The sequence below is a fragment of the Polistes fuscatus genome, unplaced genomic scaffold, assembly GCF_010416935.1.
Source record: "Polistes fuscatus isolate 324 unplaced genomic scaffold, CU_Pfus_HIC Scaffold26, whole genome shotgun sequence".
NCBI classification, from domain to species: domain Eukaryota; kingdom Metazoa; phylum Arthropoda; class Insecta; order Hymenoptera; family Vespidae; genus Polistes; species Polistes fuscatus.
This window is the reverse complement of record NW_025113103.1, coordinates 1005301-1027049: the sequence shown is the minus strand read 5'-3', so window position 1 is coordinate 1027049 and position 21749 is coordinate 1005301. Positions and strand designations below refer to the sequence as shown.

Below are 21749 nucleotides of genomic sequence, written 5' to 3'. Positions count from 1 at the left end.
GTCGTTTTCCTCGTCCTCGTCGCAGTCGTTTTCCTCGTCGCAGTCGTTGTCGCTTTCGACGTTGTTGTCCTTCCTCCCTCTCCCTCCCACCCCTTTATTCCTCTTACTCTATCGCACTCTTGTATGTACACTATCAACCCTTGCAAACTACCCCCTCCACATATTCTCCTCCTCCTCCTCCTCCTCCTCCACCTTCTCCTCTTTCTCCACCTTCGAAATTCTCTCTCTCTCGTATCGTTCACCTATTCGAGAAAGGCGAGAGCATAAGCGCGCGCGTAAAACCGCGACAACATTCTCTCCCCCTCTCTCTCTACCTCTCTTACACTTCTCTCTCCCTCTCGGTGCTTTTCTTCAATCGTTAATCGACTCCGATCGTCTTTAGGAAACGATTCTGCCCGTCCGTTTGTCGATTCGTCTGGCTATTTATCTATTTGTTCTCCTAAATAATAAATAACGATAATAATAATGCAGAACTAATAATGGAGAACGATGAATTTTGTAGTTAGTCAATTGAAACTGTAAGGAAAAAACTGCAGCACTCCTCGAGCTGGATGATAGACGTGCGTTTGATAGCTCGAGTTACGTACTATGGCCGGTTGTTAGTACTCTAACGGTTGGATAAAAAAAAAAGGGGTAGGAAAATGTAGAAGGAAACCGCAGGTTCGCATCAATGTGGGCTCCGACGTTCGCACACGAGCGAACGTCCAGCCGCGCACGCGAGAGACTGGCTCGGGAGTGCGACCGATTCGTGAGCTCGCGCAGAGAGAGGGGTTGAATGGTGTGCGTGTGATGGATAGATTGGTAGAAAGAGGGAGAGAAGTATCGCGGAGTCACGCTCGACGTTCTTACCGTTGACGGAGATATTATTGGAAGTGGTGTTGGTGAAACGAGATGAGGGGTGGTGCTGACGACGTATAGGGGTAGCTAGCGGTAGCAACGACTACGACTACGACTACGACAACGACGATGATGATGGTGGTGCTGTTGTTGCCGGTGGTGGTTGCGTAGATCGAGTGAGAGAGACGAAGCCTGGAGAAATTGGTGGGGGTATAAGCCGCGATAGCCGAGCTTGTCGGCTAGGTCGAAGGGTTGTGGCGTCGAGAGGGGCGGAGCACGGGAGTGTAGTCGCGCGAATGCGGCTGGCTCCGGCGATTCCTCATAGGGCGGAGACGCGATCGATGCCTAGCATGGCCCACCACCCTACCGGAGGGGTAGTTCGCGTTACGAGCCAATCGCTGACTCGCTCGCGTCCTTAAATCCGAAGATACTCGTCCCCCCGCCCCCTGCCCCTACCATCCTCCTGCCTGCTGCGTTTCTATCTACGCCAACTCTGTGATCGAGTACGAGGGGTAGAGAAAGAAAGAGAGAGAGAAAGAGAGAGAGAGTGGGACGGACGGACGAACGAACGAACGAACGTTGCTGCCGGGGCCTTTCTACCAGTTATTCCAACGAGAGAAAGAGACAGATTCGAGTGGGGGAAATGGAGTTAACGTAGTAGGAAGGGGGATGAACGAGCCTCGAAAGAGGGAAACACCACAACCCGCTTCTGCTGCTGCTGCTGCTGCTGTTGCTGCTGGTGGTGGTGCCCCTGCCACGCCGTGTTACTTATCCATTATAACACTCCAAGATCTTGATTTAAGCCTGCAGCCAGCGGTGAGCTTTAACCAATTAGCCTTTATAGCCTGAACTCCCTTCTCCCTCTCCTTCTATTTCTATCCTCTCTCTCTCTCTCTATCTCTCTATCTCTCTTTTACTCACTCACTCGTTTTCTCCTACCCCACCAATACCAAGTCTACCTTATTCCACGCTTTCTCTCTCGCTTTCTCCACGGTCTCTTTACACCCTACTACTACTACAACAACTACTACTCTGCGTTTTCCTCCCTCCCTCTCTCTACCCCGGTTATTCCTGCGATACATCGCTAGTTGCCGCGAGTCTATACCCGTCGTCCTCGTCCACGATCGCGCGATGTACCCACCTAATCTATCGCTTTTCTCCCCTTCTCCCACTCTCTGGATATTCTCTCCAACCCCTCCCTCCCTCCCTCCCGTTCCTCTCTCGCTCCTTCCTTCCTCCCCCTTTAAGTCACCACCCAGCAATCCGCGCGTCGCTCTATTAGCTTCGCGAGAACGTCGGATCCTTTATCGAGAGTCGATGATACTCTCTTTCTCTCATCCTTGTTTCGTTTGTTTCAGAAAACGTATACCGAAAAAGAGAGAGAGAGAGAGAGAGAGAGGGAGTTATGCAATAGGATTCTCAGCGGTTGGCTCGCACGACCACGCCTCGGTGTGGTAGCTTTACTTCTCATCTCTTATCTTTCTTTATCATTCCCATTCTCTGTTTCTCTCTTTCTCGTGGTCTCGCGCCTCAGAAATCGTTCTCGAGAAATATATCTCGCGACCGCGTCGATATATCGTTTCTTCCCTCTTTAAAAGCACTCCTCGAGAAAACTCAAAGGGTCGTCGTCGTCGATATACAACTTTTGCACGTAGAACGGAACGTCGCGTGTAACGAAGACAACTCTTATTTTATATTCTTTTTATTTTTTTCTTTTTATGTTTTTTCCCCGTCTTTGAGACGAGATATATTATTTCTCGGGGAAGAAAAAAAAAGTGTGTATAAAAGGGTCAAACGCGAAAAGAGTTTGTTGCGAAGAAAATAAGAAAAAGAATAAGAAGAAGAAGAAGAAGAAGATTTGATTATACGTAACGGCCAAAGAAGAAAGTCCCTTTCTTTTTCTATCACGGTAATCTATCTGTCTAACTTTCTCTATCTTTGTTCTTTATCTTTAGACTTTACTCGTGCAGTAACTAAGAGAGAGAGAGAGAGAGAGTGCGGTAACGAGAAACCATCGAGGCGACCCTCGAGAGCCGTAAACCTACTTCGAGCAAGTATAACGAGGTTATATTGAGAGAGCGGCCTTTCGAGTACGAGCTCGTGTTTCACTCGGAGAGATTCGACAAAGACTACCTCAGCAGTCCTTCCTCTTCCTCGAGGCACCCGGTGGTTCGAACCAAAGGGAGAGAGAGAGAGAGAGAAGGTAAGTTTTCGATCGCCGTCCGAGTTTCGTGATCGGAGATTCGACTTAAATTGGTGCTCGCTTAAAAGATCCACGAGGGGCTTGTAAGACAACGAGAAAAATCAAGATAGAAACAGAGATAAGAAGAATTTTACTCTAACAATACGGAAAATATCCACGGAAGAGCGAATTTTTAGCACGTTCATCGACTCCCTCCTCCCTTTCTCTCTCTTTTTGAAGTTATACTTCTTTTGGCGCGTTGGGGAAAATGTAATGGGGAGTTGATTTTGTTCCGAGAGTCTGGAAAAACGACACCATGAAGTTTGTCGGTATTTACGACGCGCGGTAAAACAATTTCAAATATACGGCATGAAGTTGTCTTCACTTCTTCTTCCCCTTTTTTTCTCAAGCGGGTCACCCATCCAAATACTAATCGTACTCAGGGCTGCTTTACTTAAATGATCGAACGAGAACTAATGCTGTAACCGCGCCATGACTGTTGACGCGTGAAGTTATTCGATATATCTCTCTTATATTTAATGTGGACTGATATCTATATTTTGATATTTTATTATTCTTTCTAATAATATAATATATCGATCGATTGAAAAGATGTTTCCTTCCTTTTTTTTTTTAAATAATAATAATAATAATAATAATAATAAATTATTTTTTTGGTTAAGTTATTTTCTGAAGTTATTTTTGAGGTTATTGAGGTTATGTTCGTTTTGGTACGGCAAAGAAGTATATAACTTCTTACGTGCTTACATAAGTACGCACACCAGTTTTTTTATTCTTTCTTATATATATATATATAATAATTATTTATTTTTTTAAGTTATTTTTTTTCTTTGAAGTTATTTTTTGAAGTTATTTTTGAGGTTATTGAGGTTATGTTCGTTTTGGTACGGCAAAGAAGTATATAACTTCTTACGTGCTTACATAAGTACACACACCAGTTTTTTTATTCTTTCTTATATATATATATATATAATATTTTTTTTTTTAAGTTATTTTTTTCTTTGAAGTTTTGTTTTGAAGTTATTTTTGAGGTTATTGAGGTTATGTTCGTTTTGGTACGACCAAAAAAGTATAACTTCTTACGTGCGTACATAAGTACACACACCAGTTTTTTTATTCTTTCTTATATATATATATAATAATTATTTTTTTTTAAGTTATTTCTTTTCTTTGAAGTTTTGTTTTGAAGTTATTTTGAGGTTATTGAGGTTATGTTCGTTTTGGTACGGCAAAGAAGTATATAACTTCTTACGTGCTTACATAAGTACACACACCAGTTTTTTTATTCTTTCTTATATATATATATATATATATATATATATATAATAATTATATTTTTTTAAGTTATTTTTTTTCTTTAAAGTTTTGTTTTGAAGTTATTTTTGAGGTTATTGAGGTTATGTTCGTTTTGGTACGCCAAAAAAGTATAACTTCTTACGTGCGTACATAATTACACACACCAGTTTTTTTATTTCTTCCTTTCTATATTATTTTGATCTTCTTTCTTTCTATTTCGTAACGTTTGCTTCTTTTCCTCGTGCCGACGCACGTAATATACCCAGGAAAGGAAACACGCCGCCTGTACCGTCTGCATTTTACTTTGTACTCGGTGCGTAAGAGGATTATATCGTCTCTCTCTCTCTCTCTCTATTTCATAGTCACACACATACGTAGAAACACACCCATACTGTCCAGCAGTAAGAGAGAAAGAGAGAGATTTCGCGTAGTGGACCATCGAGGGTCCGGACGAGGGGTAGGAAGAAGGTAAGTGGTGGGTATGCTTCACTTTTCACGAGGCAGCCATTGTTCCCTATTATCCGATGTGATTAGTCGATGATGCAGGTAAGCTACCGCGGGGGGTCCCCATTATAGCATCTACCAAACTACTCGTGTCTCTACTATGAACCAGGAACACCAAATTTACGCTACTTTCTTTCTCAATCGTTCCTACTCGTACAACCTTTTTACTTTATTCTTCGCTTCAAACTATCTATCTATCTTTCTCTATTTTCTTTTTTTTTTTTTTTCTATTCTATTCCGGTCGGTCGAGCAACGATAAATCGACAACCGGCCAACCCGCTGTGAAATTTATACTCTTAACATTGAGAGAAGCTTTCCAAAGACTGAATATGTTGTAATACACACATACACACATTTGTGTGTGTGTGTGTATCGTATTTTCGCACGCTTTTATATTCTTATTCTTCTATTTTTTCTACTTTTTCTTTTTCTTCCTCATTAAGAATTGAGAAACGTTTTTAGAAACGTCCGATCCGATAGAACCTTAACCTTCCAAAGGTATTCACCCACCCGTTGGTTGTTGCCGTCGGGGTGCGGACGCCACCGGTCGCTCGATTTTACTCTTTTGCCGTTGTGTGCACCAGCAAGCAGCCCGCTTTCGATAGCCAATCGATGAACGAACGCAACGGCGGTTGCGAACGAATTTTGCGGTACGCCTCCACGAGAGAATCATCCTCGAATTTCGAAACTCTTAAACATCGACGCGTATTTATATATATATATATATATATATATATATATATATACACAGTGTATATTTAGAAAACGTTTTACTCGCGTTCACGTTCTCCTTTATTCGTAACTTGAGAAATTTCACTAATTTTCCAACATCCTCTAACCGTGGTATTTATTTTTGGGGTTTTAAGTTAGCCCTTCTTATACGGGAGGAACAACGATAAAACGTGATGATAGATTTAAACGATAAAAAATAATAATAATAATAATAGAAAAATTTATTTTCCAATTAATTTATCGACGAACAAATAAGTTTGTTTTGTTTTGTTTTTGTTAAGCCCAACTTGTCACTCGGTCAAAATCCCACTCTAACGAAATGAATCGAGGGAATCGAGAGATCGAGATCGCGTAGTAATCTGATCGTCATCGATTTTTATCAAATGGGGCTTTTACATCGAAACTAGATTACAATTCTCTCTCTCTCTCTCTCTCTCCCTTTTTCAAATTGGTTTGTGTACATCTATATATATATTCTACGTATGTTTGCGCACATACCTATCTATCAGCTTAACTATTCGGCAACGTTCGTAAATGATCGTAATCGGTTGGTCAATCCGTCGAACGCGTTTGAAATACAATAATTTAGTTGTTCTATACGTTTCATCGAAGCTCAACAACGATCGACACTCTGACTAACTGGCTAGTCGAGTTAGCGAGAAAGAGCAGTTCGAGATAATCCTAATTTGTACTACTTGCCGAGTATCAAGTGAAACAAGTCAATGCTTGAGTCAATATTATTTCATATCAGTGGGTTAATTGCGATGTATATTTTTGTTGTTATTTTTTGAAGTTATACTTCTTTTGGCGCGTTGAAGAAAATGTAATGGGGAGTGATTTTGTTCCGAGAGTCTGGAAAAACGACACCATGAAGTTTGTCGGTATTTACGATGCGCGGCAAATTTCAAGTATACAGCATGAAGTTGTCTTCTTTTCTTCTTCCCCCTTTTTTTCTCAAGCGGGTCACCCATCCAAATACTAATCGTACTCAGCGCTGCTTTACTTAAATGATCGAGCGGGAAGTAGTTCTATCACCGCGCCATGACAGTTGACGCATAAAATATTTCGATATATCTCTCTTATATTTAGTGTGGACTGATATCTATATTTTGATATTTTCTTTTCCTTTTTTTTATTCTTTCTTATATATATATATATAATAATAATAATTTTTCTTTTTTAAGTTATTTGTTTTCTTTGAAGTTTTGTTTTGAAGTTATTTTTGAGGTTATTGAGGTTATGTTCGTTTTGGTACGCCAAAAAGTATAACTTCTTACGTGCGTACATAAGTACACACACCAGTTTTTTAATAAATAAATATACTGATCGTATATTTGAAATATATATTTATTCTTCAGTATTTTAAATAAATGGTTAGTATTTTTATAATAAGGACAAGATTGCTTCAACGTCTCGTATATCGGTACAGGGATATATTTTATTATAAATAGCAATCATTTATTTCAAATACTGACATAATAATTAGCAATTCTATTTAATTATCAATGACGACACGATATTTTCTTTTTCTTTTTTTTATTCTTTCTTATATATATATATATAATAATAATTATTTTTCTTTTTTAAGTTATTTGTTTTCTTTGAAGTTTTGTTTTGAAGTTATTTTTGAGGTTATTAAGGTTATTTTCGTTTTGGTACGCCAAAAAAGTATAACTTCTTACGTGAGTACATAAGTACGCACACCAGTTTTTTAAAGTTATTTTTTTTCTTTGAAGTTTTGTTTTGAAGTTATTTTTGAGGTTATTGAGGTTATGTTCGTTTTGGTACGGCAAAAAAGTCTAACTTCTTACGTGCGTAGATATTATTTTTATTAGAAAATGATCGATCGTCTGAGATACGAAAAACATTGGCTCCTCTCACTTTCTCATTTTGTATGCATAGAAATAAAAGGGACTATGCGGAACGATTAAGAAGAAAGAGAAAGATAAAGAAAGAGAAGGGCCGAGGATTAATAGAAAAGGAAAAAGAGATCGTAAGCTGGTACCCGTTACTGGGTTGCTATCGCTGTTACTGTTGTTGCTACTGTCGCTGTTGGGTGCTGGTGTTCGAGGGAGAAACACAATGGCAATGGGGATAAACGAGGAGTCGAGTACTGAAAGTCGAGGTGGTACGAGGCGCTAAGAAGAAGAAGGAAAAAAAAGAGAAAAAAGTAAGCCGGACCACCGTCTGCCTACCTACCTTTCTATCTACCTACCTATCTACCTACCTACACCTTCCTGCCTTGGTATTAAACTCCGGTAACGGGCGACTAATTACGTGACGCCGTTCACAGTAAACGGGAATTAAAACGGATCCCTAACCCGGTGTTTGTTTTTGTTCAATTTTCTTTTAACCGACCCGCCCTACCGGACTTCTCAACGATTGGTTAAAGAATCCTTGCTTCGTCGGAAAGGGAAATAAATTATTTTCTAAATAGTTATTAAATTGCTATTTGAAAATATTTCTTTTTCTCTATAATATGAATAATATAATGAATACTTATGATAAGGGCTAGGATGATTTTACAAAAATATTAAGGATAAAAATAAAAATGTAGGGAGGGGAGTAAGAAAGATAACGAAGAGAAAATTTGGTCGTCCCTTGACGAGAAACACAATGTAATGGCGTTTTCGCGTTACTATCGGTTAGAAGGTAGAATTTAAATTTTGACAAGGCGCGGTAGAGAGAGCGTGTTAATGGACGAGGGGTGAACTTATTCCCTAAGGACGATCGTGGTCGTCGAATTAGGCGACTCTCGCGAGTAGTAGCCTTCTGTGGTTTTCTTCGGGGTTCGAAGGGACCACCGCACTCGGACGGACCCTTTTTATTCGTATGCTTACGAGCTTATTGTCTCTTAAGAGAGTGTATTTTAAGAAAACACGAAAGATTAATCTCTCCTGTTGTTTTGTTCCCCCATTTCTTTTTTTTTTTTTTTTACTAATCCCAAAATGGATGATGATGATGATGATGATAAAAAATAGAATCCAACGATATTTGAACTTTGAAAAAATATTATCCATGCTCGGTTTCAGAATCAGAATCATAGAAATGTTTAAACGTCTCCGTTTGGACTTTAGTTATGGAAAAAAAGAAAAAGAAGAAGAAAAAAATAGGAATGGTTTCGTTCGTAGCTCGTTTTAATCAAGCGAACGCGGCCTTTTGTAAGTATAACCAGCCGACGATGAAAGACGAATGATGGCAAGAAATATCAATTACACGAATCCATTCAGAAATATGAAAAGGAGGAATAGAACGAGAGAAAGAGAGAAGGAATCGGAAAAAAGGGAAGAGATCAAAAAGAGAATGGGTAAGCGCATGAATGGTTACACAAAAGGGAGAACGAAATAAAAAAAAAAAAAAGACCAAATAAATAGAATAAAATGCAATTAAAAGCCGACGACGACGACGACGACGACGACGATGGTGGTGGTGGTGGTGGTGGTGGTGGAAAGAAATAGAGAAAGGAGTATTTTTTAACAAAGAATACCCACCGAGAAGGACTGGGCTCTGTGAACGAGAACATCTTCTCGATGATCTCTCTCTCGGTTACAATTGGGATCGGTTCATTTCTTAAACGATAAAACTATATCTTCTTTTTATCCAAATAAATTCACGATATATTTTTTACAAATATTACAAATATTATTCTCAGTAATATAAGAGTGAACCGAAAAGTTTACAGTGCACTTTATTTTCATTAATATTTCTAAAATAAATTTAACAAAATACAATCCGTTATGCAGTCTATAACAATTTCGTTCATCCTAATAAGAAAAAAATAAAATATGTGGGATGCGAGCACCTCCAGGCCAACTTTAAAGTAGGCGTTCGTGAGGAGATTGGACGGTGGGCCCTGGATAGCTCAATTGGTTAAAGAGCAGTCGCCCGGAAAGTGGAAGATCCGGGTTCGAGTCCCGGCCCAGTCTGTCCAACGGCCCAATTTTTTCACGAATCCTACATTTTGGGGGCTCAGCCGGGATGGAGGTTTGCTTCGTGTCACACTTCTACGACCGGGCAATAATTAGGGAAAAATAATTAATTGAACATCTATCAAAGAGAGGTTAGGCCGACGTCTTACGTATAGTGGCGACGTGAACGATTGGCTGGGGAACTAGGCAAGACGGCCTTTGGACAGCAATGCGTTCAGGACTAGAGACGTAAGACGTGTAGTAAGAGGTCTACGACGAAGAAGGATAAGATGGTTCAGGGAAGAGGTTTTCCATCCTCGTGTAAGTTATACAGCGTTGGTTAAGCTTGTATTAAAGATCGAGGTTGGGAATATTTTGACAATTTTCGTGTCGTGTGAAGTAGTGTGTAGCACCCTCGTGTAAGTTATACAGCGTTGGTTAATCCTGTATTAAAGATCGAGGTTGGACACAGTTTTTGGTTTGTCGGTTCGTTGAAAAGATTTATAAGATGTCGAAATGACGAACATTCGGGGTCGAATGTAGTTGCGGGGGGGGGGTAGAATGTGGGATGCGAGCACCTCCAAGCCAAACACTTAAGTAGGCGTTCGTGAGGAGATTGGACGGTGGGGCCCTGGATAGCTCAATTGGTTAAAGAGCAGTCGCCCGGAAAGCGGAAGATCTGGGTTCGAGTCCCGGTCCAGTCTGTCCAAGGGCCCAATTTTTTCACGAATCCTACAAATACTACGAATGATCGAGTAAAATAAAGATATTCGTCTAGATTATTAGAAAAAGAAATAAAAGACGAGGGTGAAAAATATATTTGGGGATTATCTTTGACTCGACGAGAAGAATGATAAGAGACGTGGTAGATAAAAGAACGGTCCGTCGTTCCGATGCTTGGGATTCCTCCGTTTACCGATTCGTGGCAACACACCTCGGGGAAATCTAAACGATCTCGAAACAAGGCAAGGCAAGAGACGTTTGCCGATGAGATGATCCTAGAAAACCAGTGGGAGGTACTTTTGACCGTCGAGGCGACCAGATTGCATACGCCCACTACAAAGTATTTCTATCTCTCTCTCTCTTTCTCTTTATTTATATATTTTTTTTCTCTTACACCTTTCACGAGAGTCGTGCGACAAGTAAGAGAACCCACGCGAACGGATCCATATGTAAATACGTAGATGCATATACACACACACACACATATATAGAGAGTGTTATAAACGCAGAAGAGAATCACGTAGAGTAATATTCTCGTCTAGAGACCAACCAGCTCCTCGGTCTTTCCTCCGTGGATTTGCTTTTCGCTCCGTTTCTGGCAAACCGAGCAAGAAACAGAAAACGGGGGGGTGACGGGGGTGTGGAGGAGGGTAGAGAAAGGGTGGTAAGAGAGTATTTCTCCCATCTCTTTCTCTTCCTCCTTTATCTTTTTTTCTTCCCTAACCCCTCTTTTTGAGAACCGAAATGGAGTTCTTGCGCTCGCGATGATTATAAGCGCGGAAGAAAGAAAGAAACCTGAACAAAGAAACGCGAAAAACGAAAGGAAGGAGGCCGACGACGACGAAGAGGACGACGAGGACGAGGATGAGGACGAGGACGAGGACGAGGACGAGGACGGTGTCGGCCCGTAGACGACGTGCTCTTGCTACGAGAAAGAGAAGAAGAAGAAGATAGTAACAAGAAGAAGGTTGATAAAAAGAAAAGAGATAGATGGACATAGAGAGAGAGAGAAAGAGAGAGAGAGAGAAAGAGAGAGAGAGAGAGAATATACCTCGTGATATTGTCGCCTGGGTAAATGAAACCGCACGTGAAAAACCAACGCGAGAAAGGGGCCGCAATACTTTTCTCCTTTCTTCTTCTTCTTCTCTCTTTAACATACAGAAAAAAAAAAATATTTCTAATTCGACGAATTACGAATTAACATCGATGATAACTTTTTCGTCCCGCTCAAAAATTCATTTCTTTTTTTTCTTCTTCTCCTTCTTTTTACTAACTAAAGGGGTTATACGCAGTTAGGATTTTCAAAAAATCGATTCTTTTTTTTTTTGCATTTTCGGAATGTACATATATTTAAGTATATTCTCTGAAAATTTCAAATCGATCCGACAAATATTCTTCGCTTCGTGTAAGCTGCAAAGAAAAATTTGTAACTATGCGTAAACGTCTCTTTGAAACTTTAAACGCGTTTTTCTCAAAACGGTATTTTCAAAGTCGGTGATCTCGATTTTTCAAAAACTGCTTAACCGATCGGTTTCAAATTTTTACACAATCTTCTTAGATATATTCCTCAGGTATTAAGTATAAGGAATAATTTTTAAAAAATTTATTACTTTTTTTTTTAATAATTTAGAGAGAAAATTTTAGTCAAAAACAACAACTTTTTTTCAAATAGACGCCATTTTGTCAAAAATCAAAATTTTTAAAATTCCTGATGCTTAATACCTGCACTAATCTATCCTTTAAAAGGATCCACCATATTTTTTAATTTCTATAATCCAAACCGCCAAAATGAAGATCACCGCCAAACGTCTTTTTTTACAGAACGTTCAAGAAATCATTTACAGGAGCGGTGCAGATTAATATTTTGACATAATCGACGCGCTATTGTATTCTCAAAAGTTGCCTCTATTTGAATTACCATCACTTTTGTTAGAGAAATAAAAACTGTTTCTAGAAAAAAATTCATGAAAATAGGTCTTTATCGAGCCTCGCAATTGCGTATAACCCCTTAAGTGAAACAACAGTACGTATACGCAGACACGGATTAATGTGCGTAATATTGTAAGTAAAGTACTACTCGTATGAAGAAAAAAATCAAAATATATACGTTTAGAAAAGAATAACGAGTGCACGAGTGCAAAAAAAAAGAAAGAAAGAAAGAAAGGGAAAAAGAAAAGGGAAGATAGAAAGAGAAAAAAGGGGTAAAACATCGACGATCTATAGAGAGAGAGAGAGAGAGAGAGATAAAGAGAGAAAGAAGACAGGGGAAAAAAAAAAACTAGAAAGACTTCCGTCTGTATGTTTTCTCGATAGTAGTAAAAGTAGAGAAGGCACCGCGCGATTGACCATTCCCTATATAAAGGAGTACGCTCATTGCGGAAACGAAAACTGGAATCGTTAAACGCGCACACGCACGCGTGCACGCGGAACGTTCGTTCGGTCACGGGCAGACGGGTTGGAGAGGGTGAACTCCGGCTACGATGACGAGGAGGACGAGGAGGAGGACGGGGAGGAAGAAGAGAAGGAGAGAGGCACGACGAAGAGGAGCCAGGAAAAGGGGGAGGGAAGGGGAAGGGTGGAGGAGGAGGAGGAGGAGGAGGAGGAGGAGGATGGCACGATCGATCGGATGACTCTCTCTCTCTCTCTCTCTCTCGCTCGCTCACTCACACTCACTCTTTCTATCTCCCTTTCTGTCTCTCTCTCTCTCTCTCTCTCTCTCTCTCTCCATTTCTCGTTGCCTCCGGTTCAAAGAAAAGCCGCCGCGTGGAATCGGGTACGGTAGGTAGGTAAAGCGTGTATACGCGCGACATCCGGCTAATCAGAAAATGTAGGAGCGCGGGAGACTAATAGAGAGTGAAAAGGCATCGAATAAACAAACAGCGAGTGCCGAGCTTCGAAGGGGGGATGAACCAAAGCGGGGAAACAGAGGAAGATGGATAGACGAATGGAAAGAGAGAGATAGGGATAGAGTGGGTGCAGGTGGAAGGGAACGAAAGGGGAAGGAAGAAAGAAAGAAAGAGAGGGATGAAACTGAGAGAGAGAGAGAGAGAGAGAGGGAGAGAGAGACGGGGGAAACGATAGTGTGTAAACCGAGAGTACGATAGAGACGAAGCGAGACGAGTATAGAAGGTGGCGAGGGTGAGATAGGGCTATTAGGGTTGGATGTAGGCGCCGCCCCGGCTATTAGAGGGTTGTTTCACCCCCTACCTAGCTCAGCGGCCTGAAGCGGCTGCCGAGCTGTATAGCGCGATGTGTGCGTCCCATCCTCCTCCTCCTCCTCCTCCTCCTTGTCTTTCCCCTCTTTCTCTTTCTATATATTTTCTCTTCATCTCTCTCTCTCTTTACCCCTCTCTGCCACCTTCTCGACGACTATGACAACGACGACGACGACGACGACGATGGCTACGATCGCAGGGTGGGGGGATGGAGGCTACGTTTTACCCCTAGCACGTTTACGTGAACGTAGAGCAACGTTAACGTTTTCTATATATCCTGGGAAAATCGTGTGTGGTAACACAACTATAAAAGATCCTACATCTATATATATGTACATACCAATGCAGTTGATACACGTTGGTAGGTAGGTACGTAGGTAGGAATAGGTAGGTAGAGGTACTCTCGGCGTTGGAGAGACACGAACGTGTCGGCCGCGAACCGTACGCGAATACGCAAGTGGTCGGGGGGCTGAGTTTCCACGGCAACGGTGCTGCTGCTGCTGCTGCTGCTGCTGGCTCACGGCTACCAGAGAGAGAGAGAGAGAGATGTATAGAGAGAGATGCCTTTAATGGGGTATCCTTGCCAAAGATACCGACGACGACGACGACGACGACGACGACGTTTGCAAACGGAAATCTAGTCCGCAAATGCCCAAGAAAATATGAATTTCTTTCTCGTTGTATAATACGCTTACGCGCAGAACGTTTATTAGGCTAAATCTTACGTTCATAACGTTGATACACCTTTTTTTTCTTGATATATTTGCAAAGTAAATTTTACAGAAACAATCCGTTATGCAGTTTCAAAGTAAAGTTTCCATACAATAAACGCATGAAAACTTTTGATTAATCCTAATAATTTTACTCATTTAGGATTAGCTTTTTTGTTTGTTTGTTTGTTTGTTTCATTATCCACGTTCCATCTATTCTTTCATTTATTTATTTTAATCATCTTTGTCGTCTCTTTTTTCCCCAAGTTTCGATCGCGTATACGCGTTAAAAGAATCGCGCGAATGTTCTTTTTTTTTGCTCTGAAAGATCTGAGGATTTCGTTTATACGCGAAAAAAGGATGCTGCTTGCTTGCTTGCTTGCTTGCTTGACGCAGCAGACATTGGAATGCTCGGTGCGAGTATACTCGGCTCAGGGAGGAGTCTCTCAAAGCGATGAAGCGAGATACGTGACTGGAAGGTAGAAATGTGAGAGAGAGAGAGAGAGAGATAGTAGTAGCTGGTATTCCGACGACAGCTCGTCTAAATGCTAATAGCTTTATCGACTCCCCGAACTCGTCGAGTTTCGATTCTTCTTCCCTCATCTTCCCTCTTCGTTTCCAGTTCTCCGCGTCCCATTCGTCGTCTATTCCAGATGCTGACCTCCCCCTAGTAACCACCCCCTGCGAGAGAGTTTTCACAATCCCGATGCTAACGGAACCTATTCGATTTCCCTTTTTCTTCTACTTCTTCGAATCAGCATCGTGATATTATATCGTTTTACCCTCATCCTACCAGATATCGTACTTTTTTCTCGATTATATATGGAAGAAGTAGTTTTTTCTTTTCTAAAATAATCTTTGAGTTTATTATCTGTTTAATAATCCTAACAAACGAATAATAATAATAATAATAATAAAGTAATCTTTGGTAGGAAATTTTTACTCGATGAATCGTGTTATAGTTAACGCGGTAAAGAGAACGAACACGTGAACACACATTGAGAATGCTGAGAGAGTATCCCCCACGCAACAGCAACAGCAGCAGCATCAGCAGCAGCAGCAGCAGTAGCAGCAGTGTGATACTTAGAGAACGAAGAGTACATGGTCTTTGATCAGGATCTATTAAAAGGATTGGTCGTTCCATTGTGTGCGCTTGTCTGGTACGGTGGTACGCGTCGGTATTAAGCCAGTATTTCGAATGAAATGCAACGGCTAGCTGGTAGTATCGTCGGGATACTAGCGAACATCGACGGTTACGATATGCCCCAGCCAATCACTCCAATAGATCTTGGTCCAGGCGTTTTCGTTCGCTGATGCCATACTATATAACAAACCCCCTATCGGCGGCTATCTCTCTAAACCACCCCCTACCAATGGCTCTTCAAACCCAATGATATTTCTCTGGAAAACGAGTCACTATTTCTTTTTTTGTTTTTACCAAAACGCCACTTTTTCATTCCCCCATTCTTTCTTTTTGTTTAACTCTAATCGTTTTTGTTTCGAACTACCAAGCGTTGATACGAGAGAGAATTAGACTTACGTCCTCATCGAAAAGTGACTTTTTAGCCATTTCAAATCGTTTGATCGGGAGGAAGGGGAGTTGAGGAAATTGGTCGGATCGATGACGAATCTTCTTCGTTGGTTCGATAATGTAACGCTCGTTTTAACAGATCATACAGCACCGGGCGTTTGCAAGTCCGGGATAGCGCGCTCTTTGAATTCCGGTGTCCCAGCTGGGACCTTGCGATCGAGTAACTTTAATGGCTCCCGTTTCCACTCGCTATTCTCGACGTCATCGCTACGATATATTTCCTGCTATCCGCCAATTTCCCTTCTTTTCCTATTCGTTGGATCGCAATTACCGAGCAAACTTTCAGAAAAAACGATGTTCCTATCTTTCTCTCATTTACTTTTTTTTTTCTTCTGATAAAAATACAAAATTATATATCGTAGTGGGAATCGTATTAATCGTAAAATTTCCTGTAATTCGTCTAAGTGTGTGTGTGTATGGGAGAGAAAGAGAATATGGATAAACATATTTATATGTTCACGACAATGATGGACATAATTCAAGAAGATTATAAAGTGATTAAATAGGATCGATTCGATTCGATCACCCTAACGTTCTTGACTCTCCGATTTCTTTTTTTTTTTTCATTATTATGCATCAGAGCAGCCAGTTTCAAAGTAAAGCCTGCTGACTAGCTTTTGCTAGAGGAAGCCGGATAAAGGGTGCCACTTGCGGAGCTAGCACTTTGCTCGAAACACATCGTCCGTTCGAAACATGTTGCATCGCGTGCATCGTTGCTGAGTTATGTCGTCTAAGGAGAAGTCTCGAAACGTCGAAAAGCAGCTCCCGTTCTATCGTAGAAAATCTAAATCTCGCGTTAAAAACTAGGACATATGAGTGAGTAAATACGTAGAAACATTCATATACCTATATTATAAAAACTTAAAATCATAATCTTTTGATACGTCTTTTAGCACACGAGCCAAACAAAATAATATAATATATGCAGGATTCGTGAAAAAATTGGGCCGTTGGACAGACTGGACCGGGACTCGAACCCGGATCTTCCGCTTTCCGGGCGACTGCTCTTTAACCAATTGAGCTATCCAGGGCCCACCGTCCAATCTCCTCACGAACGCCTACTTTAAAGTTGGGTTGGAGGTGCTCGCATCCCACATATATAAATATTTGTATATGTATCATTTGTCGTTGGTGGTGTTACGGCACGTTTTGCTACAAGGTATACGAGTTACTACTACTACTACTACTATTACTACAAGAATGAAAGAACAAAAAAAGAGAGAGAAGAGAAAGAGAAAGAGAGAAATATAAAATAGTAAAAGGCGTGCGGTAGTCTCTTGAGCGAAGGAGCGGTCGCGTGCCCACGAGGGTCGTTCTAATTACCGATAATAGTCGGAACCAAAGAGAGTACAAGAGAGTACGACGACAGAGTAAAAGATAGAATGAGCAAGAGTGCTGGGGAGATAAATAAAGATAGAAATAGCGAGAGTAAAAGAGATAGATTACGAGTAAAGGGGTGTTGGTGGTGGTGGTGGTGGTGGTGGTAGTTCTGATTCTCGATGGGTCCCATCGAAGAACCCTTCGGTTATTCTAAATAACAAAGGGCCGCCGGCACCCTCTCTACCGTATCCGCTTCCCCGGCAATCATTTACTCTTGCTGGAGGCCATCGCTCGTCACAATGGCCAAGTTATCCATCCACTCCGGCTACTTGCCCGGGAAACGACCACTGCCTCGGGCTCCAGCCACTCTCGTCTTCGGCTTTCGTCGCTTTCCACTACGCCAAGGAGGTTTCTCAAACCCTCATCCCTTCATCGCCACCCCTCACCCTCTCTCTCTCTCTCTCTCTCTCTCTCCTTCCTTCCTTCTTTCCTTTAGTGCTTCGTTACTTTGTTGCTTGCTTACCCGATCACTCACTCTCTCGTTAATCCTCGCGCTTTTAATCGAGATCGTTTCCTACTCCACTGATTGTTAGGTATCGTCTACCTTCTAACGCTTTCCGTCATCCAATTGGCTCTCCTCTCCATCCCAACCCACTCCCCTATCCCTTTTTCTCTTTTATTTTATTTTATTTTATTTTATTTTATTTTCAACGTCTACTGGACGTACCTCAAATACTGTTAGGTATATGCTATGACTTACGAAAATATCTGAACATTTATCATGAATTATATTTGATTAATTATAATAAAAGGAAGAGTATACATTAATATGAAATATTGTTAAGATAACATTTTTAATCGATTACTTTGAAATGAAATACCATCTATGTTTGTCTAAGCGAAAAGACGATGGGGAAAATGATCGAAACAAAATCCTATATGATGATATTATGAATAATCAAGTCGAGTAACAGCAGACAGAAAGACAGAGAAATTAACCAACTATGGTGGTTGACGACAAGCGCTTCTTGTTTACGCACAACACTCGCTTATAGTTCGACGGCTTTGTTCTATTCCGTAGCGTTCGTTCTCTCTGCTACACACGCTTGATATTAGAAACCCTACGTTGTTTCTAAAGCTTCTTGTAACAGACCAGTTGATATATATATGTATGTACGAGTATCTCTACCTAAAGTTCTTCGACCAATACGAAACGAGCCTTGACGAGAGAGAGACCGTTCTTACCGTCTTTGATCTTTTATTTCTATTTTTCTATATTTGTTGTTCTATTTATTTTTAATACAATTGCAAGTATATTTTTTATTTCGATCATATTTATATCTCTTTACGTAATTATTACAAATTAATTTTGATAGATTTTATGCGCTATCATAAAAATATGTAGGATTCGTGAAAAAATTGGGCCGTTGGACAGACTCTGGACGACCGGGACTCGAACCCGGATCTTCCGCTTTCCGGGCGACTGACTGCTCTTTAACCAATTGAGCTATCCAGGGCCCATCGTCCAATCTCCTCACGAACGCCTACTTAAGTGTTTGGCTTGGAGGTGCTCGCATCCCACAAATATTTAATTCTATTTGTCAAATATTTTGTTATTTCCTTTTTTAGAATGCTTATTGACAAAAAGAACAATTTCGAAATGAAATTATACAATTACTTTATCGTTAATCTTGCATAATTACTTTTTATTATTATATTTAATTAATTATTATTAATTAATTATAATTTATATATATATAATAAATATAATAATTATAATTATTATATTATTATAATAATATAATAATATATAATAATAATATATTATAATTAATTATAATATAATTATAATTAATTGTATAATTTCGAAATGAAATTATACAATTACTTTATCATTAATCTTGCCAAATGTAATACTATTTTTAAGATAAATACAAAATATATTGTTTTTGTTTCCGGAATAATTGTTCTTCCTCTCTTAAAACGATGTAAAAAAAAGAAATGAAAAAAAAGGTATCGAAAACAAATATTATTCATCTCTTTCTCTCATTTCAGTTGAATGTACAGGGGAAGAAGAGGAGGAAGAGGAAGAGGAGGAGGGCTTTAATGCGAGGTACTTGGGATCGCATTGTCTCTCGGCGAAAACGCAGTTTACGCCGTTCGTTCTCGAGTCAGGCAAAATACACAAGGGCCGGTAGAAACCGCGTTCACCAGGCATCGATAGAGTAGTACCAACGATGCTAGAGTGCGGTTCGTTCTAGCGCGAAACTGATCTCTCCCTCTTCCCTCCTTTTTCCCCCTTTCTATTTCACTCACTCACTCTCTCTCTCTCTCTCTCTCTCTCTCGTACTCTTCGTACTACGAATTACAGCAGTAAACTGCACTTTAGTACCACGCGAAACGGCTTAAGCGATATCGCAACGAAATCCAGTAAGCCCTTCAAATATTTAACGTTCTAATGAAGCGAATGCACACATCAACGGTAAAAGCATATACGCCCCTATCTTCATAAAGTATTATTCCGATTACGTTTATATTAATATATTTATCATTAGATTTCTTATATACCAGTATCGTTTAATTAATTAATAATATGTCAAGTTAAATTATTCTAACTTATATTTATATCATGCCCGAGAAAAAAAAAAATGATGTTTATTCAAATTTTCTTTTTTCGAAGGAACGAAGATATCCGAAGAAAATATATTCGCGATAGCAGAAAAGTGAAAAAAAAAAAAAGAAAAAAAAAACGAATAAACAAGATGAGAGAAAGTACTAAACCCTCGCGAGATTTTTTTTCGTAGGGTTGATCGATCGGTTCGCGAGCATTATGGCCGACGATCGCGAAGGTACGCAAAAAGAGAGAGAGAGAAAGAGAGAGAGAGAGAGAGAGAGTAGGAAAATACAGAAGGTAGAGGATGGCTCGATTCTGTTTCCAAAGGATGGCCGAGGTGGGAGAGAAAAAAAAGAGAGAGGAAGAGAGAGAGAGAGAAAGAGAACATTAAAAAGGGCGAAAGAAGTCCCAGAAGGGATATTGTACAGGGCTTTACGCCGAGGTACAGATAGATGGATGGATGCTGTCGCACCTACGACACCCACGGCTCTCGTGGTTTTGCTTCGGTGAACCCACATGTCGTCGACTAGACTGGGAGAGTTAGAGGAAAACGGAGACGGGGGGGAGGGTAGGGGGTAGGGGGTGGAAACGAGACACGGAGAGAAGAGAAAGAGGGTAGACGAAAGAGACGGAAACAGGACTCCCGCCCCAAATGGACCATGTTGGAAATGTATAGTCTCGCTCTAATAGGAACCATCCAAGCGCCAAGTGGGCGCTTGTCACCCCCGACAAAACCAACCAACGGGAACCAATGATTATTGCCAACTGACTATTTTTATCTTTTTTTTCATCTTTTATACTCCAACTATCTTTTTCCCAAAATCTTTACCCCCATGATCCATTAACTCCCAATCGTTCTAGTCTCATCTAGCTATTCTATGCTTTAAGTTAATCCTTCGTGCCAACATGTCAATGATTTCATTCGAATCCTTTTCTAAATTTTTTTATCAGATCTCATATGTCGTCCGAGTTAAATCAAAAGACGCTAACCTAAACTTTTAGAAGTTTTTTTTTAATTTTATAAACAATTCTGGTATAGTCAACTATTAACTTAATAAAAAGCCATACTTTTCGAATTTCATTTCATTAAAAAATCATTCTTTTTTAAGTAGCCTCCAAATACTTGTTTTTTTCTTTCTTCTCTTTATTTACTTATATGTGTGTGAGTGTGTGTATTTACCTATGTATTTATATACCAACATGTATACGTATATATATATATATTTTCACTGAATATTCATTGGTACTTTTGCACATATATACATATATACAATATACACATATATGATGCCACACATGCCGTTCTTCTATTCGCAAAAATTTCGCTTTTTTCATGGGAATGCATAAAAGGATACGATATGATACGGCTCGTCGTATTTTCGGAATATCATCACCCTCTCCCCCTCCCACTCCACCCACTGATATATATATATATATATATATATATATATATATACGTATATCTTTTATTTAATTTTTATTTGTTTATTTTTTAAATTTTTCATTACATTCCTATTTATTTTCCGCTTTGATCATGACCATTGAAGATATTTGTTTCACTTGTGTGCTTTTTCCGTAGTCGTTGCAATTTTTTATTTTTATTATTATTAAAGGTGCTTGGAATCATTAAATTCATAAATTGCGCTAACAACGAGGGAAAAGAAAACTCGAAATGCGAGCCGACGACTTTCAAATTGCTAAACGAAAAAGGCCCAACGAGAGGGAGAGAGAGAAGGGTAGAGAGAGAGAAAGGTTGAACGATATCGCACGCATTTTCCTCGTTTCCGTGAAAAGAGATTCGTGGGGTTTGCCGTGCTCACGGGCTTAACAAGGCCGAAGTTTTCGTTTCCGAAATGACGCCCCCATGCGAAAAACGTGAATTTTCCATTTCTCCTATTTTTTATCTTTTATTTCTTTTTTTTTTTTCCAGTCAACTTCTTTCTCCTCTTGCTCTTTTTATTTCCCTCGATCTCTCTCTCTCTTTCTCTCTATTTTTTAAACGAACATTCGAAATTCGACAGCGAACTCCCGTTTCCTTCACCCCCCCCATTCCGTCCCCTTTCCATACTCTCTCTCTCTCTCTCGTTTATAAGATA

General features: G+C 40.0%; 1 long non-coding RNA gene across 1 annotated transcript; it reads left to right on the top strand.

Annotated features, from left to right (window-relative positions):
• Positions 1-50: 50 nt before the first annotated feature.
• Positions 51-8838, top strand: LOC122518723. The gene is made up of 3 exons (XR_006304128.1): positions 51-1653; positions 7475-7742; positions 8605-8838. It is a non-coding gene; the product is annotated as an uncharacterized LOC122518723 (long non-coding RNA).
• Positions 8839-21749: the final 12911 nt, after the last annotated feature.